The 21,791-nt window shown below is 40.1% G+C and overlaps 1 long non-coding RNA gene across 2 annotated transcripts in view; it reads left to right on the top strand.

Annotated features, from left to right (window-relative positions):
* The window catches only part of LOC149747839 (uncharacterized), a 439,951-nt gene that overhangs the window by 44,306 nt on the left and 373,854 nt on the right, over nucleotides 1-21,791 (top strand). For both annotated transcript variants that reach the window (XR_016395130.1, XR_016395129.1), the window contains one exon: nucleotides 14,346-14,437. This is a non-coding gene — a long non-coding RNA (uncharacterized LOC149747839). The remainder of the gene's footprint in view (nucleotides 1-14,345; nucleotides 14,438-21,791) is intronic.

Here is a 21,791-nt window from a genome sequence, read left to right as displayed (position 1 = left end):
CCTAAATGTAAGGACTCAAATATGAAGTCATCTGAATATAAGGACTCAACTATGAAGATACTATTATGGCTCAGAGAGGCAAAGGAGGGCTTGTAAACATGAAGTACAGTAGAGCTGCAGCAGAAGTCTGGCCTACAAATAAAGATACATATTGTTAACCTACTAAAAAGTGAGAAAAGTTTAAGTTGCCCTAGCTCTTTCTGGTAAAAAAATCTTTTTTTCCTTCCTCCCTCCCTCTCTCTCTCCTTTGTTTGTTTCTTTGTTTGTTTCCTTCCTTTCTCTCTTTCTCTCTCTCTTTCTCTCTCTTCCTTCCTTCCTTCTCTTCTTTCTTTCTCTTTCTTTCTTTCTTTCTTTCTTTCCTCCCTCACTCTCTCCCTCCCTCCCTCCTTCTTTTCTTCCTTCCTTTTTTCCTTGTCTGTCAATTCCTTCATGGTTATGTTTAATCTTCAATTCATATCTTTTGGTTGAGCTCTACAGGCACATTGTGGAGTTAACAAAATTGGACACACCCCATTGCTTCTCTCTTTACATTACTGGGCTGGGATCCTTCACTTACTTCCATGCACTAATGAGTCATGAAATATTAACTTCTGCTCATATAATGCAGGGAGACCATTGGGGATTTGTCTGAACAATTGAGAGAGGAATGGAGTGCTTGTCTTACAAATTAGTTCACTGAAATACATGAGATTTTTCTTCAGGAAAAAAAAACCAAAACCCAACAGTCAAAAAAGTTGTATGACAAGAACTAATTGCACAGTTTAAACAAATAATTTTTAGATAAGTATGATATTATTTAGTCACTATTTAGATAAAGAAGATACCATGTTTTAAAAAATAATAAAATGCTAATTTCTCTGTAAATTGCATGATCTCTATAGTTTTTCTCTTTCTCACCAATCTGAGCAAAGAAATTTCTCCCTAACAGTTTGATGTTTTTCACTTTCCTAACTGAAGACTTTATTCTACCTTTTTGTAGTTCAAGAAATTTATCTCAGAGCAATGAATAAGTCTGTCATTATCCAAATGTAAGCATATTTGCATCTGTTTGGATAAATCAAAACTGAAAGTATCACAGGGAAACTGAAAATTCTCTTTTGTTTGTTTAAATTTAAATATGGGTAGATAAAATATAATTTCAAAAGGACACTTCCTTAAATCTGAAGTGTTACTACATCCTCTATAGTGCAAAGATATTTTTGATAGATGTTGACCAATGCAGAATGAGTGGCACAATTGAATAAAGTCACAAGTTATACTGTTTTTGTAATGTGTTCATCATCCATTTTCACTAAGAGCAAATGGCACAAATATTCCTTGAAAATACAGAGTTTGACTGCTTGATTCATACTCACATGTTTTTCAAAATAATTCATGCATGTGAAAAATCAAATAGTATAATGAACTGTTGTCCTCTGCCTGCCCCCTCAAATCCCCAGTCTACTTTTTCAGAGTCAAACATTTTTATTTTTCTTTCAGCTGTTTCTTCTGGCATTTTCCTCCATATTATCTGTTGATTTCCCATCAATCTAAGGCTCTTAGAATTGGTGTCTTAATTTTTTTCCCCATGCTTTATTTTCCAGCCCAATACCCTTCTTTTTTTTTACATCTTTATTGGAGTATAATTGCTTTACAATGTTGTGTTAGTTTCTGCTGTATAACAAAGTGAATCAGCTACATGTATACATATATCTCCATATCCCCTCCCTCTTGCGTCTCCCTCCCACCGTCCCCATCCCACCCCTCTAAGAGGTCACAAAGCATGGAGCTGATCTCCCTGTGCTACACAGCTGCTTCCCACTAGCTATCTATTTTACATTTAGTAGTGTATATATGACAATTCTCCTCTCTCACTTCATCCCAACTTCCCCTTCCCCCCACCACACTGTCCTCAAGTCCATTCTCTACATCTGCATCTTTATTCCTTTCCTGCCCCTAGGTTCATCAGAACCTTTTTTGTGTGTTCCATCTATATGTGTTAGCATACAGTATTTGTTTTTCTCTTTCTGACTTACTTCACTCTGTATGACAGACTCTAGGTCCATCCACCTGACTACAGATAACTCAGTTTCGTTTCTTTTTATGGCTGAGTAATATTCCATTGTATATATGTGCCACATCTTCTTTATCCATTCATCTGTGAAAGGACACTTAAGTTGCTTAGATGTCCTGGCTATTGTACATAGTGCTGCAGTGCACATTGTGGTACCTGTCTCTTTCTGAATGATGGTTTTCTCAGGGTATATGCCCAGTGGTGGGATTGCTGGGTCATATGGTAGTTCTATTTTTAGTTTTGTAAGGAACATACATAGTGTTCTCCATAGTGGCTGTATCAATTTACATTCCCACCAACAGTGTAAGAGGGTTCCCTTTTCTCCACACCCTCTCAAGCATGTATTGTTTGTAGATTTTCTGATGATGGCCATTCTGACTGGTGTGAGGTGATACCTCATTGTGATTTTGATCTGCATTTCTCTAATGATTAGTGATGTTAAGCATCCTTTCATGTGTTTGGTGGCAATCTGTATATATTCTTTGCAGAAATGTCTATTTAGGTCTTCTGCCCATTTTTGGATTGGGTTGTTTGTTTTTTTGATATTGAGCTGCATGAGCTGCTTGTATACTTTGGAGATTAATCCTTTGTCAGTTGCTTCATTTGCAAATATTTTCTCCCATTCTGAGGGCTTTTCGTCTTGTTTATGGTTTCCTTTGCTGTGCAAAACCTTTTAAATTTCATTAGGTCCCATTTGTTTATTTTTGTTTTTATTTCCATTACTCTAGGGGGTGGGTCAAAAAGGATCTTGCTGTGATTAATGACATAGCATGTTCTTCATATGTTTTCCTCTAAGAGTTTTATAGTGTCTGGCCTTATATTTAGATCTTTAATCCATTTTGAGTTTATTTTTGTGTATGGTGTTAAGAAGTGTTCTAATTTCATTCCTTGACATGTAGCTGTCCAGTTTTCCCAGCACCACTTATTGAAGAGGCTGTCTTTTCTCCATTGTATATTCCTGCCTCCTTTGTCAAAGACAAGGTGACCAAATGTGCATGGGTTTATTTCTGGGCTTTCTATCCTGTTCCATTGATCTATATTTCTGGTTTTGTGCCAGTACCATACTGTCTTGATTACTGTAGCTTTCTAGTGTGGTGTGAAGTCAAGGAGCCTGATTCCTTCAGCTCTATTTTTCTTTCTCAAGATTGCTTTGGCTATTCAGAGTCTTTTGGGTTTCCACACAAACTGAAAAAATTTTTCTCTAGTTCTGTGAAAAATGCCATTGGTATTTTGATAGGGATTGCATTGAATCTGTAGACTGCTTTGGGTAGTATAGTCATTTTCACAATGTTGATTCTTCCAATCCAAGAACATGGTATATCTCTCGACCTGTTTGTATCCTTTTTGATTTCTTTCATCAGTGTCTTATAGTTTTCTGCATACAGGTCTTTTGTCTCCTTATGTAGGTTTATTCCTAGGTATTTTATTCCTTTTGTTGCAATGGTAAATGGGAGTGTTTCCTTTATTTCTGTTTCAGATTTTTCATCATTAGCGTATAGGAATACAAGAGATATCTGTGTATTAATTTTGTATCCTGCTCCTTTAACAAATTTGTTGATTAGCTTTAGTAGTTTTCTGGTAGCATCTTTAGGATTCTCTATGTATAGTATCGTGTCATCTGCAAACAGTGACAGTTTTACTTCTTCTTTTCTGGTTTGAATTCCTTTTATTTCTTTTTTTTTCTCTGCTTACCATGGCTAAAACTTCCAAAACTATGTTGAATAACAGTGGTGAGAGTGGGCACCCTTGTCTTATTCCTGATCTTAGAGGAAATGGTTTCAATTTTTACTGTTAAGAATGATGTTGGCTGTGGGTTTGTCATATATGGCCTTTATTAAGTCAAGGTAGGTACCCTCTATGCCCACTGTCTGGAGAGTTTTTATCATAAATGGGTGTTGAATTTTGTCGAAAGCTTTTTCTGCATCTATTGAGATGATCATATGGTTTTTCCCCTTCAATTTGTTAACATGCTGTATCACATTGATTGATTTGCGTGTATTAAAGAATCCTTGCATTCCTGGGATAAACCCCACTTGATCATGTGTGTATGATCCTTTTAATGTGGTGGTGGATTCTGTTTGCTTGTATTTTGTTGAGGATTTTTGCCTCTATGCTCATCAGTGATATTGGCCTGTAGTTTTCTTTCTTTGCGACATCTTTGTCTGGTTTTGGTATCAGGGTGATGGTGGCCTCGTAGAATGAGTTTGGGAGTGTTCCTCCCTCTGCTATATTTTGGAAGAGTTTGAGAAGGATAGGTGTTAGCTCTTCTCTAAATGTTTGATAGAATTCACCTGTGAAGCCATCTGGTCCTGGCCTTTTGTTTGTTGGAAGATTTTTAATCACAGTTTCAATTTCAGTGCTTGTGATTGGTCTGTTCATATTTTCTATTTCTTCCTGGTTCAGTCTTGGAAGGTTGTGCTTTTCTAAGAATTTGTCCATTTTTTCCAGGTTGTGCATTTTATTGGCATATAGTTGCTTGTAGTAATCTCTCATGATCCTTTGTATTTCTTCAGTGTCAGTTGTAACTTCTCCTTTTTCATTTCTAATTCTACTGATTTCAGTCTTCTCCCTTTTTTTCTTGATGAGTCTGGCTAATGGTTTATCAATTTTGTTTATCTTGTCAAAGAAACTGCTTTTAGTTTTATTGATATTTGCTATCGTGTCCTTCATTTCTTTTTCATTTATTTCTGATCTGATCTTTATGATTTCTTTCATACTTCTAACTTTGGGTTTTTTTTGTTTTTCTTTCTCTAATAGCTTTAGGTGTAAAGTTAGGTTGTTTATTTGAGATGTTTCTTGTTTCTTGAGGTAGGATTGTATTGCTATATACTTCCCTCTTAGAACTGCTTTTGATGCATCCCAAAGGTTTTGGGTTGTCGTGTTTTCATTGTCATTTGTTTTTAGGTATTGTTTGATTTCCTCTTTGATTTCTTCTGTGATCTCTTGGTTATTTAGTAGAATATTGTTTAGCCTCCATGTGTTTGTATCTTTTACAAATTTCCTCCTGTAATTGATATCTAGTCTCATAGCATTGTGGTCAGAAAAGATAGTTGATACGATTTCAATTTTCTTGAATTTACCAAGGCTTGATTTGTGACCCAGTATATGATCTATCCTGGAGAATGTTCCATGAGTGCTTGAGAAAAAATTTTATTCTGTTGTTTTTGGATGGATTGTCCTATAAATATCAATTAAGTCCATCTTGTTTAATGTATCATGTAAAGCTTGTATTTCCTTATTTATTTTTATTTTGGATGATCTGTCCATTGTTGAAAGTGGGGTGTTAAAGTCCCCTACTATGATTCTGTTAAGCCAATTTCCCCTTTGTGGCTTTTAACATTTGCATTATATATTGAGGCGCTCCTATGTCGGGTGCATAAATATTTACAATTGGTATATCTTCTTCTTGGACTGATCCCTTGATCATTATGTATTGTCCTTCTTTGTCTCTTGTAATAGTTTTTATTTTAAAGTCTATTTTGTCTGAGAGGAGAATTGCTACTCTAGCTTTCTTTTGATTTCCTTTTGCATGGAATATCTTTTTCCATCCCCTCACTTTCAGTCTGTATGTGTCCCTAGGTCTGAAGTGGGTCTCTTGCAGACAGCATATATACAGGTCTGTTTTTTGTATCCATTCAGCCAGTCTATGTCTTTTGGTTGGAGCATTTAATCGCTTTACATTTAAGATAGCTATCCATATGTATGTTCCTATTACCATTTTCTTAATTGTTTTGGGATTTTATTTTGTATGTGTTTTCCTTCTCTTGTGTTTCCTGCCTAGAGAAGTTCCTTTAGCATTTGTTGTAAAGCTGGTTTGGTGGTGCTGAATTCTCTTAGCTTTTGCTTTCTATAAAGGTTTTAATTTCTTTGTCGAATCTGAATGAGATCCTTACTGTGTAGAGTAATCATGCTTGTAGGTTTTTCCCTTTCATCACTTTAAATATGTCCTGCCACTCCCTTCTGGCTTGCAGAGTTTCTGCTGAAAGATCAGCTGTTAACCTTATGAGGAGTCCCTTTTATGTTATTTGTTGTTTTTCCCTTGCTGCTTGTAATATCTTTTCTTTGTATTTAATTTTTGGTAGTTTGATTAATATACGTCTTGTCATGTTTCTCCTTGGATTTATCCTGTATGGGACTCTCTGCGCTTCTGGGACTCGATTGACTATTTCTTTTTCCATATTAGGGAAGTTTTCAGCTATAATCTCTTCAAGTATTTTCTCAGTCCGTTTCTTTTTCTCTTCTTCTTTTGGGATCCTTATAATTCAAATGTCGGTGCGTTTAATGTTGTCCCAGAGGTCTCTGAGAGTGTCCTCAATTCTTTTCATTCTTTTTTCTTTATTCTGCTCTGTGATAGTAATTTCCACTATTTTATCTTCGAGGTCAGTTATCCATTCTTCTGCCTCAGTTATTCTGCTATTGATTCCTTCTAGAGAATTTTTAATTTCATTTATTGTGTTGGCCATCATTGTTTGTTTGCCCTTTAGTGCTTCTAGGTCATTGTTAAACATTTCTTGTATGTTCTCAATTCTAGTTCCAAGATTTTGGATCATCTTTACTATCATTACTCTGAATTCTTTTTCAGGTAGACTGCCTATTTCCTCTTCATTTGTTTGGCCTGGTAGGTTTTGCCTTGCTTCTTCATCTGCTGTGTGTTTCTCTGTCCTTTCATTTTGCTTAACTTACTGTGTGTGGGGTCTCCTTTTCGCAGGCTGCAGTTTTCTAGTTTCTGTTGTTTTTGGTGTCTGCCCCCAGTTGCTAAGGTTGGCTCAGTGGGTTGTGTAGGCTTCCTGGTGGAGGGCACTGGTGCCTGTGTTCTGGTGGATGAGGCGGGATCTTGCCTTTCTGGTGGGCAGGACCACATCCGGTGGTGTGTGTTTTGGGGTTTCTGTGACCTTATCATGAATTTAGGCATCCTCTCTGCTAATGGGTGGGGTTGTGTTCCTATCTTGCTAGTTGTGTGGCATAGGGTGTCCAGCACTTTAGCTCACTGGTCGTTGAGTGGAGCTGGGTCTTAGTGTTGAGATGGAGATCTCTGGGTGAGCTTTTGCCTTTTGATATTACATGGAGTCGGGAGGTCTCTGGTATACCAATGTCCTGAACTCGCTTCTCCCACCTCAGAGACAGAGGTCTGACACCTGGCTGGAGCACCAAGACCCTGTTAGCCACACATCTCAGAAGAAGAGGGAGAAAAAAAGAAAGAAAAAATAAAATGAAATGAAAGAAAGTTATTAAAATAAAAAATTATTTAAAATGAAAAAAAGAAAGGAAGAAAGAAGAGAGCGACCAAACCAAAAAACAAATCCACCAAGGATATCAGGCGCTAAAAACTATACTAAAAATACAAAAAAACCAAAAGAAACGGACAGACAGAACCCTAGGACAAAATGGTAAATGCAAAGCTATACAGACAAAATCACAGAAAGAAGCATACACACACACTCACAAAAAGAGAAAAAGCAAAAAAATATATGTGTCTATTTAGAAAAAAAGAAGGAAGAGAGCAATCAAATCAGTAAACAAATCTACCAATGATAATAAACTCTAAATACTAGACTAGGATAAACATAAAACGGGAAACAAATTAGATGTAGAAAGCAAACCCCAAGTGTACAGTTGCTCCCAAAGTCCACTGCCTAAATTTTGGGATGATTCGTTGTCTCTTCAGGTATTCCACAGATGCAGGTACATCAAGTTGGTTGTGGAGATTTAATCTGCTGCTCCTGAGGCTGCTGGGAGAGATTTCCTTTCCTCTTCTTTGTTCGCACAGCTCCCGGGGCTCAGCTTTGGATTTGGCCCCGCCTCTGCGTGTAGGTCGCCGGAGGGCGTCTGTTCTTCGCTCAGACAGGACGGGGTTAAAGGAGCCGCTGATTAGGGGCCTGTGGCTCACTCAGGCCGGAGGGAGGTAGGGTTACGGACGGGGCGAGCCTGTAGCAGCAGAGGCCAGTGTGACATTGCAACAGCCTGCGGTGCACCGAGTGTTCTCCCGGGGAAGTTGTCCCTGGATCACGGGACCCTGGCAGTGGCGGGCTGCACAGGTTCCCAGGAGGGGAGGTGTGGATAGTGACCTGTACTTGCACACAGGCTTCTTGGTGGTTGTAGCAGCAGCCTTAGCATCTCATGCCTTTCTGTTGTCTGCACTGATATCTGCAGCTTGCACCCATCTCTGGACCTCATTGGGCGGTGCTCTGAATCCCCTCTCCTCACGCACCCCAAATAATGGTCTCTTGTCTCTCAGGCAGGTCCAGACTTTTTCCCGGACTCCCTGCTGGCTAGCTGTGGCGCACGAGCCTCCTTTAGGCCGTGTTCATGCAGCCAACCCTTCTGGCTTGCAGTGTCCTGGGACCCCTCTCCCTGTGGTCTGACCTCCGAAGCCCGAGTCTCAGCCCCCAGCCCCTGCCCGCCCCGGCGGGTGAACAGACAAGCCTTTCGGGCTGGTGAGTGCCGGTCGGCACCGATCCTCTGTGCGGGAACCTCTCCGCTTTGCCTCCCGCACCCCTGTTGCTGTGCTCTCCTCCGCGGCTCCGAAGCTTCCCCCCCGCCCACCCCCCATCTCCGACAGTGAAGGGGCTTCCTAGTGTGTGGAAACATTTCCTCCTTCACAACTCCCTCCCAGAGGTGCAGGTCCCATCCCTATTCTTTTGTCTCTTTTTTCTTTTGCCCTACCCAGGTACATGGGGAGTTCCTTGCCTTTTGGGAAGTCTGAGGTCTTTTACCAGCATTCAGTAGGTGTTCTGTAGGAGTTGTCCCACGTGTAGATGTATTTCTGATGTATTTGTGGGGAGGAAGGTGATTGCATCTTACTCTTCCGCCATCTTGAAGGTCTCTCAGGACAACTTTTAAAATTTAGTGCATATCCAAAATTTCCCTTTCCCCTCACATTTGAGTAACACTTTTGCTGGATATTCTATTTTAAGTTAAAGTAATTTTTCCTCAACATTTTGAATGCATTGAATTTCATTTTAAATACAGGTGTTCTGTATGTGACCAGATTTTTACTCTGGAAGATTTTAGATTCTTCTTTTTATCTCTGGCACTCTAAAACGTCATCAAGATGTGCCATAAATAGGTATTTTCTCCTTTATGTATTGAGTAATCAGTGGGACATTGTAAACTCATGTCCTCTGTAAACTCATGTCCTCAAGTCCTTGTATATTTCCTTATATAATTCTCTTTCGATGAATTTCTCCTCTCCAGTTGTTTCTGTTCCACCTTCCTGTAACTCCTATTATTCAGATGTTAGACCCGATGGATTAATCCTGTAGGTTCCTTTTCTCAAATATTTCCCAACTCTTTGTCTAATCATTTTTATATTCTGAGAGATTTTGTTTACCGTGTCTTCTAGATTTTTAATTGGATTTTTTTATGACTTCTATATTTTAATTTCCAAGTGCCCTTTCTTATTTTTGGGTCATTCCCTTTCTTGGTGGTTTTTGTTTTTATGGATGGAATAATTTATCTTTCTGCTAATATTAATAATAAAATTTTCTACCTGATTCCAGATTTCCTTCTTTCTGTATGTTTTGGTCTCTCTCTTTCAGAGTGAAGGCTTTTCTCAGATGTTAAGTGATCCCTTGCTGTCTGTTCATATTTAAGAGTGCAGCAGTAAGGAACTGATAAGAAATGGCATGTGAGTCAGTGGGGCTGAGTTAAGTGGTGCTTTAGGCTTTTCATGAGGGGAATCCTTAAATGTAAGTCTTTTCTTTTGGTTGATTGGTTTCTCCAGAGAAAGATCCTCCAGTCTGGTACTTGGGAAATACTTGGTTGCTTGCTCTGGAGATGGATAGAAGATGACTCGGTGGGGTGGGGGTAGGGCATGTCACATCTTTGCCCTCTATTGCATTTAAGTTCCCCAAGTCTACAGCCTTTTCCCAGAGAATTAACCTCTGCTGTCCTGCCTAGTGTAGAGGCGTGGTGGCAGTGGGACTGTTCTGTTTGCCTGGTTAAGAAAGATGTTGGAAGGAACCGGTATATAGACTTAACCAGTCTTTGTATTCAGCTTGTGTATTATATCTACCTTCTGATATTTCTGAAGTATCAAGTATGGTGCCTCCAAGTCTTTGGTGTCTCAGGGGCTCTACAGATGAATTCACTCACTCAGCTCTCATCATCTCTGCAGAGACTTTGGATTGGGTCTTCTTTTTCCCTGTTAGATCAATTACCATTCTCCACGTGCTTTCCGCCTGCAATATATCTGTTAAAATATCTCATCTACTGATGCATCTCCTGCTGTTCTTGTCCTTGTGCTGTTTTCCCTTTTTATTCCTTTGCTGTCTTTTTGGAGGTATCTCAGGAGACAGAGAAGAGTACTGCATGTGGTCATTCCATGCTGTTTAATTAGACTTTGACCCTTTTTAAAGGCTCTGAACTTTCCCCCCTCACTGTTTCTGTACTTGTTAGAGCCAAAGTTAGTGCCATTTTTTAAGTTCTAAGCTCTCCCTCAGTGGTCTCACTCAGAAAGTTCATTATCCTATTTTTAAATTCCCTCAGGGTTTATTACTGTACCCGCAGTGCAGTCTTAGGCTCTTCGAAGACAAGAATACAGTTTCCAATTATGCAAGATAAGAGCTCCCTAACTGGTGTGCTGGGACATACTGGTATACCACAGATGAATATGGATGTAAGGCGTCTATCCTCTCAGTCCTTGGGAAGCCAGGCTGTTTCTGGGCCTGTGGCCTCATGCATTCCATTTATTGCTATTTGTCATACAAACAGTACCATTTTCTATGTGAGGTATGGGCTGAAAAACGTTGGGAGCACTGCTATAAAAAAATCTAGTTGGTCTTTTCATTTTAGGATTTGACATTTTGGACTATTCAATCTATCTTTACAGACTGTGAGGTTTATTCTTTGGTTAATGCATTAATAGAAGTGAAAAGACTCAAAGTATTCATAAAAAATGTATATATTTAAGTGGATTTTTTGGAGTGCATAACTAGATGAATTTAGCATTGATTTACTCTATAATCTTCTGTTTATTAGTATTGGAAATTCACTACAGATAAAGGACATATTTTAAGGAATCATGCTATGTCTTTTTTTTTTTTTTTTTTTTTTGCGGTACGCGGGCCTCTCACTGTTGTGGCCTTTCCTCTCCCGTTGTGGAGCACAGGCTCTGGACACGCAGGCTCAGCAGCCATGGCTCACGGGCCCAGCTGCTCTGTGGCATGTGGGATCTTCCTGGACCTGGACACGAACCCGTGTCCCCTGCATCGGCAGGCGGACTCTCAAGCACTGCGCCACCAGGGAAGCCCACACGCTATGTCTTAAATCCTAAAGCTGGAAGTCTTTCCAGCCTGTATAGACTGGATCCAGGAACTGGAAAGTGGGGGAAAGAGACTGCCTTTGGTTCTTCTAGCCCAGTCTTCTGCCTCTGCTGTTCTTTCTATATATACCCTAACTTTTCTGTCTTCCATAGTCCTAGTTCAAGTGCCCAGTGGGGACTGGTAATCATCAACCATCTTTCAATGTGAAATTCAATCTCCCAGGAGAGAAACTGACTGGCCCGGCTTAAGTGGGTTTCCAAACAATGGCAGTAGTTTCTCTGCAGAAAGTGATCAACCCAAAGTCAAAGAGTATGAACATGGCTGGGTGGTTTACCCCTTTCCATAGGAAAAGAGAGGTTCTTATAGTGGACATAAGGATCAGGCAAACGCTCCAAACATGGCCGCTACAAGCATGAAAGCAATTTTTTGCTTTATGACGTGTAGGGTGTTGTATCACCACAAATTTCTCACCAGAGTTGCCTCCAGATTTGAATTTATTCATTATTTTCATAGTATCAGAACTGGAAAATATATTTTTGAAAAAAAAGATTTTTTGAGAGGAGAACATATTAAAGCCATTGTTGCAAAATGTGGATGATCAGTCTGTGTGAAACAGTTTCTGGTTAAATTGTAGTGTGGCTATATACAAGGAAACTGATTATCTGTATGTGGCTTGTACAGGGCTCTGAAAGCAGTGGGCTGGATAGGTTGGAAAGTGGTGAGATGAGAGGCAGGGGAGCCTTAAATTGCAATCACCCATAACAAAAATAATGCAGTACAGGAATAAGCCAGAGAAGTGGGGAATGGAGGATAGGGGACTAAAATGATGGTATTAAAGAGGCAACTTGGTAGGAGATAGTGTTTATTGGTTTGGGCAGTAAAGAAAATGTAGAAAGAAGAGGCCATGTTTTTGACTTGGGCAAGTGAGTGGATGGTGGTGTCATTTGTTGAGATATAGAAAGTAGGAGGGGAGGAGGTAGGTTTTGGGGGAACAGTGAATTTAGTTTTAGACATTTTCAGTTGTAGATTCCTGAAGAGAATCTAGGTTCCAACTGTGTAGTTAGGAATATATATTTATAGCTCAGGAAAAAAATTTTCTACCAGAAACAGAATTAGAATAAGTTATATGTATTTTTATTTCTAAGAATATTTGGAATACCCTATTTTCTAAGTGTCCTTTATTTAAAAATTGGTTAGCTATAGATTTAAGCAATGACATGTTGTCAATAGCATTATTATTTTCACAAAACTTTTATTGATGTATAGCATATACTCAGAAAATTTTCAGTGGATTTTCAAAAATTTATACATCCATGTAACCAGAACTCAGATCGAGACAGAACATTGTCACTACCCTGCCCCCCAGAAGACCGTGCCTCCCCCTTCCAGACATGATATCTCCCTAAAGAGTAACCACCATTCAAGATTAGTTTGGTCTGTTTTGAATTTTAATAAATAGAATCATATAGTATGTGCCCTCTCATGTCTGGTTTCTTTTGTCCAACCTGATGTTTTTGATGTTTTTGAGAGTCAGCCATGTTGTTGCATGTAGCTGAAGTTGTTCATTCTCATGGCTATAAAATATTCCAGATAAAGTTGTGACTATACCCATTTTATTTATCCATTCTACAGGTGATAGACAATTGGATGAAGCAGCATTACTTTTAGGGAGGTAGGTTTTAGGGAGATAGGGAGATAAGTTGAAGCTACCATACTAACATTTTTGAGTGAAAAATGGTAAATGGTGGGCTCTGAGTGTCTTCGGAGTCACTGGAGAAGGGAACTGGACTTCTGCAAGTATGGAGGGTGATAGGTCAACCAGGACATGAAAGAAAAGCTGACTGAGAAGGATTTAAAACCTGGCAACACTCTTGTTACTGTAGTTGACATTTCTGAAATCAATGCCAAGGGGTAAAAAGTCTATCAATAGATTTTCTCTGTCTCGAAACAGTAAATAAGCGAACCACAAATAAAAAAGTGTGAAGAGGCTCTGTTGTTCTCTTGTCATTTGGGACTCAATATTCCCCATGACTGGATAAAAATGAATTCATTTTGAAAAATAATTTTAAAAAATCCATCTGCTGGGTCTGGTGATAGACATCAGGAGGCCTAAGACAATGATAGTTTGGAATTAAAATAACTTTGGATGTCTCTTTACTATTGGTCATAAAATCATTAAAGACCTGAAGGGATCACTTAAGCACTTCAATTTTACTACATTGCATTTTGTGGGGGATATTATAAGCTATAACTGTAATTGTGGATTGGGAAGTTGCAAAGGACTTGAATATCCCTCACACATGTAAAGATGTAAAGCACTAAAGTCAACTTCTCTGGAGAGACCTCCCACAAAAAACCCCAAACCCTAGAAAGGATATGCCCATCTTTGTCAATCATGTTTCCTACAGGTATCCGTTGCTCTATTTACTGGTTGATGCCATGAATTGATTCAGGTCTGCCTGAGTTCTTGAACCATTCCTTTCCAAGGCAAGATGTGTAGCCACAGTTCCAGTTTACCATCTGGTTGGACCTGGAAGGAGAGTCTTGTGTTCTGATGAAAACGTTTTCACTGCCCCAGCGATGATCATGGTTACCTCTGTAGATTTTGAGTCCAACGTTCCCAGCCATCTGTGTCTTTCTTCCCTCTTGGCATAGTGTTTGTGGGGCTAGGTAACAGTCTAGTTCAACATTACAGTAGAAGCTTTGCCTGAGAATCTGGTAGTCTGTCTGGTTCTTTCCCAATATACACAATGGCCAGCATCATGCTGAGAGTAGACAAATTGCCTGGATCCCTGAAGCTACTAGAGGTCTGGGACTGGAGTGAATGAGTGAGGTACTTGCTTCAGATGCCAAATCTAAAGAGGCATCAAAAAGTTCAGATATCAAGATAAACAGTATTTTAATGCAATATTTGAATGATCAAAATTTTGAATAATCAAAATTAAAATTTTAAATATCCATAATGAACAAAATATTAAAATTTTAAATAATGACAGATCATTATTACTGATTTTTATCTTTTGCCTTAGGCTCCAGTTGACCTTGATGGGGTACTGTTCAATGGTGTGAACTTCCCTTCCGTGAGGTTCCATCTGTCAGACTGAACTCTGCCTGCTTGGAGGTAAGAAATGTCCTAAATATCCCTTTTGGGGGATTAATTTCTTTTATTTTTGTTTACTTAATTTTATTAATGTAGAGTTGACATACAATATTATGTTAATTTCAGGTGTATAACATATTGATCTGACATTTAAATACATTGTGAAATGATCACAAGTCTAGTAACAATCTGTCCCCATGCAAAGTTATTACAATATTATTGACCATTTTTCATATGCTGTATATTATATCCCTGTGACTTATTTATTTATTGTATTAATTGGAAGTTTGTAGCTCTTAATGCCTTTCACCTATTTCACCTAACCCCCACCCTTCTGGCAACCATCAGTTATTCTTTGTATCTGTGAGTGTGTTTCTGTTTTATTTAGTTTTGTTTGTTTTGTTTTTTAGATTCCACATATACATGAAATCATACTATACTTTCTCTGTCTGACTTACTTCACTTGGCATAATACCCTCTAGATGCAGCCATGTTGTCACAAGCGGCAAGATTTCATTCTATTTTATGGCTGAATAACATTCCATTGTATATATATGCCACATCTTCTTTATCCGTTCGTCTATTGATGGTTGCTCCCGTATCTTGGCTATTTTAAATAATGCTGCAGTGAACACAGGGATGCATATATCTTTTCAAATAAGTGTTTTTATTTTCTTCAGCTAAATACCCAGAAGTGGAATTGCTGGATTATATGGTAGTTCTATTTTAATTTTTTGAGAACCCTCCATACTGTTTTTCATAGTGGGTGCTGCAGTTTACAGTATCACCAACAGTACCTGAGGGTTTAGTGGTGCAGAACTCTTTTAGCTCCTTCTTCTCTGTCAGACTCTTTACCTCTCCTTCAGTACTGAATGATAACCTTGCCAGGTAGAGTACTCTCTGTTGTAACTTTTTTCCTTTCAGCACTTGGAATATATAGTGCCACTTCCTAGCGGCCTGCTAAGCTTCTGCTGAAAAGGCAACTGATAGTATTATGGGAGTTCCCTTGTACATAGCTAGTCGCTTTTCTCTTGCTGCGTTTAAGATTCTCTCTGTTTAAGTTTTGACATTTTAATTATAATGTGTTTTGTTGTGGATTTCTTTGAGTTCATCTTGTTTGATACTCACTGTGCTTCCTGAACAGGGATGTCTGTTTCTTTCCCCAGGTTAGGGAAGTTTTCAGCTATTATTTCTTCACTTAAGTTCTCTGCCTTTTTCTCTCTCTCTTCTCCTTTTGGTAGCCCTATAATCAAATATTAGTATGCTTGATTTTGTCTTACAGGTTTCTTAAACTATCATCATTTTTTCTTTACATCTTTATTGGAGTATAATTGCTTTACAATGGTGTGTTAGTTTCTGCTTTATAACAAAGTGAATCAGTTATACATATACATATGTTCCATATCTCTTCCCTCTTGCGTTTCCCTCCCTCCCACTAAACTATCATCATTTAAAAAGGTTCTTTCTTCTGTTCGACTTGGGTGATTTTTGGTACTCTGTCATCTGGATTGTTGGTCCATTCTTCTGTATCATCGAATCCACTGCTGATACTCTCTAGTATATTTGTCATTTCAGTTATTGTATTCTTCAGCTCTGACTGGTTCTTCTTTATATTTTCTAACTCTTGAAGTTCTAACTGTGCTCATCCATTCTTCTGAGTTTGGTGAGCATCTTTATGATCATTACCTTGAACTCTTTATCAGGGTTTTCTTATCTTCATTTTATTTGGCTCTTTTTCTAAGGTTTTGTCTTGTCCCCACATTTGAAGCATATTCCTCTGTCTCCTCATTTTTCCTAATTCTCTGTGTTTATTTCCATGTATTAGGTAAGTCCTTTATGTCTCCTGATCTTGGAGAAGTGGCCCTGTGTAGGAGAGGTTCTGTGCAGCCCAGCAGCACGCTTCCCTCTGACCATCAGAGCTGGAAGCTCCCGGGGTGTCCTCCACATGGGCTGTGTGTGCCCTTCTGTTGTGGTTAGACCAAGCACTGAGAGCACACTGGTAGGTGGGACTGGCCCCCGGCCCACCTGACTGTAGGCCCCCGCCTCGTGTGGTTGCTGCAGGTATTGTGGTGGGTGAGCCAGGACCCCTGGCATCACTGGCTGTGAGGCCCAGCTGTGTGTGACTCCTGCGGGGCTGCTGGTGGGCAGGTCAGGCCCTCAGCACAGCTGGTTGCGAGACCTGGCCGCTTGCCACTGCTGCGGGTGCTCTGCTGGGTGAGGCAGGCTCCCCACACGGCTGTGTGTGAGGCCTGGTTGTGTGTGACTGATGCAGGTGTGCTGTTCGGTGGAGCAAGTCCCTGGCACTAATAGGCTAGAGGGAGGAATCCAAAATGGTGCCTTCCAGTGCTGGTGTCAGCATGGTAGAACAAGATCACAAGACCAGCTGCCACCAGCTTCTCAGTCCCCAGGGGGAGTCCCAGCTGCCTCCTGCCTCTCCAGGAGGCTCTCCAGGATTAGCAAGTGGTACTGACCCTGGCGCCTTTCAAACTGCTCCTTCTGCATTGGCACTCAGAGTGTGTGAGATTTTGTGTGCACCCTTTAAGAGCAGAGTCTCAGCTTCCTACAGCCCTCTGGGTCTCCCTAATGTAAGCTCAGCTGGTTTTCAAAGTCAGCTATTTTGGAGCTTGAATTCTTGGTACAGGCTTGGGAAGCCCAGCGTGGGGCTCAGATCCCTCACTCCCCAGGGAGGGCCTCTGCAGTTGTGATATCCCTCCCCGTTGTGAGTCAACAACCCAGGGGTGTGGGTCCTGACTAGACCCTGTCTCCGCCCCTCCTACCCATCTCATTGTGGCCTCTTCTTTATATCTTGAGTTGTAGAAATCTTTTCTTCTAGTCTTCAAGTTGTTCGCAGAAATGGTTGCCCTGTAAGTAGTTGTAATTTTGGCGTGTCTGTGGGAAGAAGTGAGCTCAGGGTCTCTCTAACTTTGCCATCTTTAGGGATTAATTTCTGATTCAACAAATACTAGTTGAGCATCTAATATGTGCAAAGCATGATGCTACGTTATATAAAGGCTAAGAAAAATCTGTAAGTCATGATTCTTGCCTGTAATTGCTTATAATCTAGCAGAAGAGATATGTATTATAGACAGGACCCAAAGTCTTACACACCATGTGAAAAGTACACAAGCAATGCTATAGTTCAGAGGGTGGAGAGTACACTTTGAGCTGGGACAATCAGGGAAAGCTTTTTAGAAAAGGTATCATTTCTAGGGACTATGTAGATATGGTGAAATTTGGACATAGAAAGCTAAGGGCAGCAGATATTTCCGTGGAGAAAAATACAGCTATGGGAATACTTAAGGTATACTCAGAAGTGGTGAGAAGCTCAGTTGGTTGGAGTTGTGGGCTTGGAAAAGGAGATGAAGCTCAGGAGGTGAAATGACACAGTTATCTGGGACTTTGACTGGCTTTAGCTTTTAGAATCCCACACGCACATTTTTGAAGGCTGGCATTACCTCCTGATACGACATGTCTTAGTCTGTTTGGGCTGCTATGGACTGGGTGGTTTATAAACAAAAATGTCTTTCTCACTATTCTGGAGGCTGGGAGTCCCAAAGCAGGTTCTGGTGAGGACTCTCTTCTGATTTGCAGACTGCTGACTTCTTGTCGCATCCTCACATCAAGGAAAGAGGAGTGAGCTAACTCTCTGGGTTCTTTTTTAAGGACAATAATCCCACTTATGAGGGCTCCACCCTAATGACCTAATTATGTCCCAAAGGCCCCACCTCCAAATACGTTTTGGATTAGATTTCAAGGTATGAATCTGGGGGGGGAACACAAACATTCAGTCCATAATGGGACACTTTGTTCTTTAAGATTTTGAGACTAAATATCACAGCTACCAACAAGACAAATGGTAGATACAAATGAGTGTTATAAAGATCAATTAAATCATGTGTTATATCAATGTCTCAATGGTTCAAATAGCTATTAGAAGTAAAAGCAGTGCTAAACAAGATGATAGAAATGAAGAATTAGCCCAAAGTCCCTTTGGGGTCTCTGGCAGTCCCTAGCTGATGTGGAGATCAAAGACGTGGATGCACAGCATTATAAGCCCCATAATGTCTCAGCGTAAAAACCAGGATTCCCTGTTCTGTTCTTTATTTGCACTTTGATACCATTAGCCATACAGATATATCTTTGTTTAAATGCTGGCTAGTAGGTTCTGACTAAAGCTAGGGACTGTAAGCCTCTAATTAGCAAGCTTGGTGAAAAAGCATTTTCTGGTATAATGCTTATTTGCTCAAAGGCTTCATTTTTTAAAAATAAATTTATTTATTTTATTTATATTTATTTTTGGCTATGTGGTGTCTTCGTTGCTATGCACGGGCTTTCTCTATTTGCGGTGAGCGGGGGCTACTCTTCGTTGCGGTGTGTGGGCTTCTCATTGTGGTGTCTTCTCTTGTTGCGGAGCACAGGCTCTAGATGTGTGGGCTTCAGTAGTTGTGGCACGTGGGCTCAGTAGTTGTGGCGCACAGGCTTACTTGCTCCGTGGCATGCGGGATCTTCCTGGACCAGGGCTTGAACCCGTGTCCCGTGCATTGGCAGGCGGATTCTTAACCACTGTTCCACCAGGGAAACCCTCAAATGCTTCATTTTTAAGCAGTACAGCAATTAGAATCTCCTGTGATAAAACTGAAGTCTGAGCATATTCTTTAAAACGATTGAAAATAAATCCAGATCCAGTTTTAGGAAAGGAAACTGGTCGTCAGATTTAAATCTGTGCCGTATCTTGTGACTCTCCTGTTGTTTTTCCTGTAACCATAAAAAATGCCTTTCTATATATTATTCCCCGAAACCTCTTGTAACACTCAGACTCCCAAAATATAACACTGTCATCTGGGTAGGGCTTTTTATCAATATTTAAGCTCTACTCATTAATTTATGTAAAACAGTGTTCAACCTTGGGTTGGTATCCCAGCTGTAGCTTTTAAACATATATGTTTAAAAATCTTTTTATTTGAAAGAAGCATTGTCAGACTCTGCTGGCTTCTCAATCCCTTGGTTAAGAATTTATAAAATCACTGCTTCTAGCAAGATTTTTTTTTTTTTGTCTTAAATTTAGTGTGTTTTTGTGTCTGGATATTCGGCTCTGAATATTCCACATGCCAACACTCCTTAAGAAGAAAACAGAAGGAGAGCAGTGAATGTGCGCTGCAGACAGGGCAGCGGGCAGTGTGGGTCTGCCCCCAGCCCTATGCAGGAGCCAACAGGAGCTTTCTCCCTGGGTTATGAGTTCCTCAGTGTGAGTCAACTCTCCTGAGTGCCCTTAGGGACAGACTAGTTACATGAAAGGGGATTTCACACAGAAATCACCTTGTAGTCCAGTAAACAGAGAAACTCAGCGATGGAAGCATTATTTTCCTTTCTCAGCTAGCTATTCAGAAGATAACTTCACAGTTAGGAAGGAAACTTTATTATCAGCTTAAACAAAGTCATCCTTTTCTATTCTATTCTCTTACACATTCTTCATTTCCCACTACCTCTGAAGAAAGGAAACACCACAGAATACATGAGGAAATAATTTTTTATATTGATAATCTCATTCCAAATATGGAAAAGAAAAATTGGACATGAAAACAACACTGCCCATCCTAATGTACCTACAAGGCCCCATTGGCATGTTGCTAGACCCTTAGGCCCCGGGCTGGGGAGCAGGAGAACTGTGAATATTTCTCTTTTGTCAGATGGTTTAATGGTGAGCTTTGTCTGTAGGGGGTGCAGGAGGGGCGCAGGAGGAGAAAGCGTGCCCCTCCTGCCGGGCTTCTGTGGGGCAAAAGGCTTCTCCAGCACCTTGTTCCTGCAGTGTGGGTGGTTCTCCCAGCCTGGTTCTGAAAGTATGGATGGTGTCTGCAGCATGCAGCTTCTCCAGATAATCCCACAGCACCAGTGGCTCCTGCAGTACCCATTGCCAGGCTCCTGTAGTATGTGGCTTCTCTGGTGTCTGGCGCTGACCGTGCACCACTTCTTTGGCACTTGGCTTTTGTAATACCTGTTGATCAGCAGCACCCAGTGGCCAGCAACTTCCCCTGAGTACTCTTTGGGTGTCTTCTCAGTGTAATGCCACCAGCAAGACACCTCTCCCATTGAATGGCTTCTCCTGGTGCTCTCTTCGGAAGCTTTGTGATGAGTTTGAAGGCATAGCACCTTCCTGTGGATAGTCTTCCCAGAGGGTGGATTTTCAGCAGGTTCTGCTTACTGTTACTTCTCAGTGACTTCAACATCCCATGAGCCATGCTCGCGTTATGTCTTTTCCAACGAGGTCTGGATTTTAGTTCTGGTGCAGGGTAGGGAGGGTGCCTCTTCCTACCTCAGCCCTAAGGGTAGGGCCTGCTCTTTATAACTGCTATTCCTGTTTTCTTTAGAGTTATCTTTACTTCTTACTTGCCGATTCCTTATTACCTCAATCTTCTGTTATATTCATAATTCCCTGTATGAAACTTTCTGTGATCAAATTGTTGCATGGATTCTGTCTCTTGATGGACTCTGACTGATGCATTTACTAAGATAAATCTTGGCGGTGATCATTTTGTGTTATTTTTTCCAGAGACATAATGTACTTTTTCGGTTTGTAGATTCAAGTCTTATTTTATTTCTGCAAAGCTTTTTTGAATGATACTTTAATATTTTCCTATTCCCTTTATTTCCATTCTCTCAGGAATATCAATTATATGTATGTTGAATTTCCTTTGCCTTTCATAGCTCTCATTTTCCCTCTGATCTTTAATCATTTTCACTTAAGTTTTTTAAAACATGTATTCTTTCAATCCTGCTGTCTATGTGCCTGCACTTTTTTCATGACTCCTGTGGTCTTAATTTTTGGAAGGGCTTTATTTTTTCTTTCACTTTTTTTTGTGTTTTTGCAAACTTATCTTTCACTAATTTTGCTGTTTCACTGTATCTTCCTTGATCTTGCATCCTTCTGTTTTGAAGCTCTACTTTATACAGGCATTTGTTTACTAAGTGTTTTATATCTATGGCTTATATTTGGTTACATTTTTCATCTATTCACTGGCAACATTAATATGAATATTCTTCATCTGTCATATGTTTTTCATGCTTCTTTCCTCTATTTTTCTATTATATATTTATATGAATCTCATGCTGATTCTCATTTAATTTTTACACACCTTTAGATGAATTGAATTTTCCCCAGACCAGGACGTTCTACTTAATTTCCTTATAGAAGAACTTTGACTGTGACAGGGCGAGAGAGAGGCATGGACATATACACACTAACAAACGTAAGGTAGATAGCTAGTGGGAAGCAGCCGCATGGCACAGGGATATCGGCTCGGTGCTTTGTGACCGCCTGGAGGGGTGGGATAGGGAGGGAGGGAGGGAGGGAGACGCAAGAGGGAGGTGATATGGGAAC

The sequence above is a fragment of the Delphinapterus leucas genome, chromosome 12 (genome assembly GCF_059928025.1).
Source record: "Delphinapterus leucas isolate spDelLeu-1000000601 "Yukka" chromosome 12, BTC_Dleu_Yukka2, whole genome shotgun sequence".
NCBI classification, from domain to species: domain Eukaryota; kingdom Metazoa; phylum Chordata; class Mammalia; order Artiodactyla; family Monodontidae; genus Delphinapterus; species Delphinapterus leucas.
Note: the sequence above shows the minus strand (reverse complement) of the source record. Positions and strands in the feature narration are given on the sequence as shown.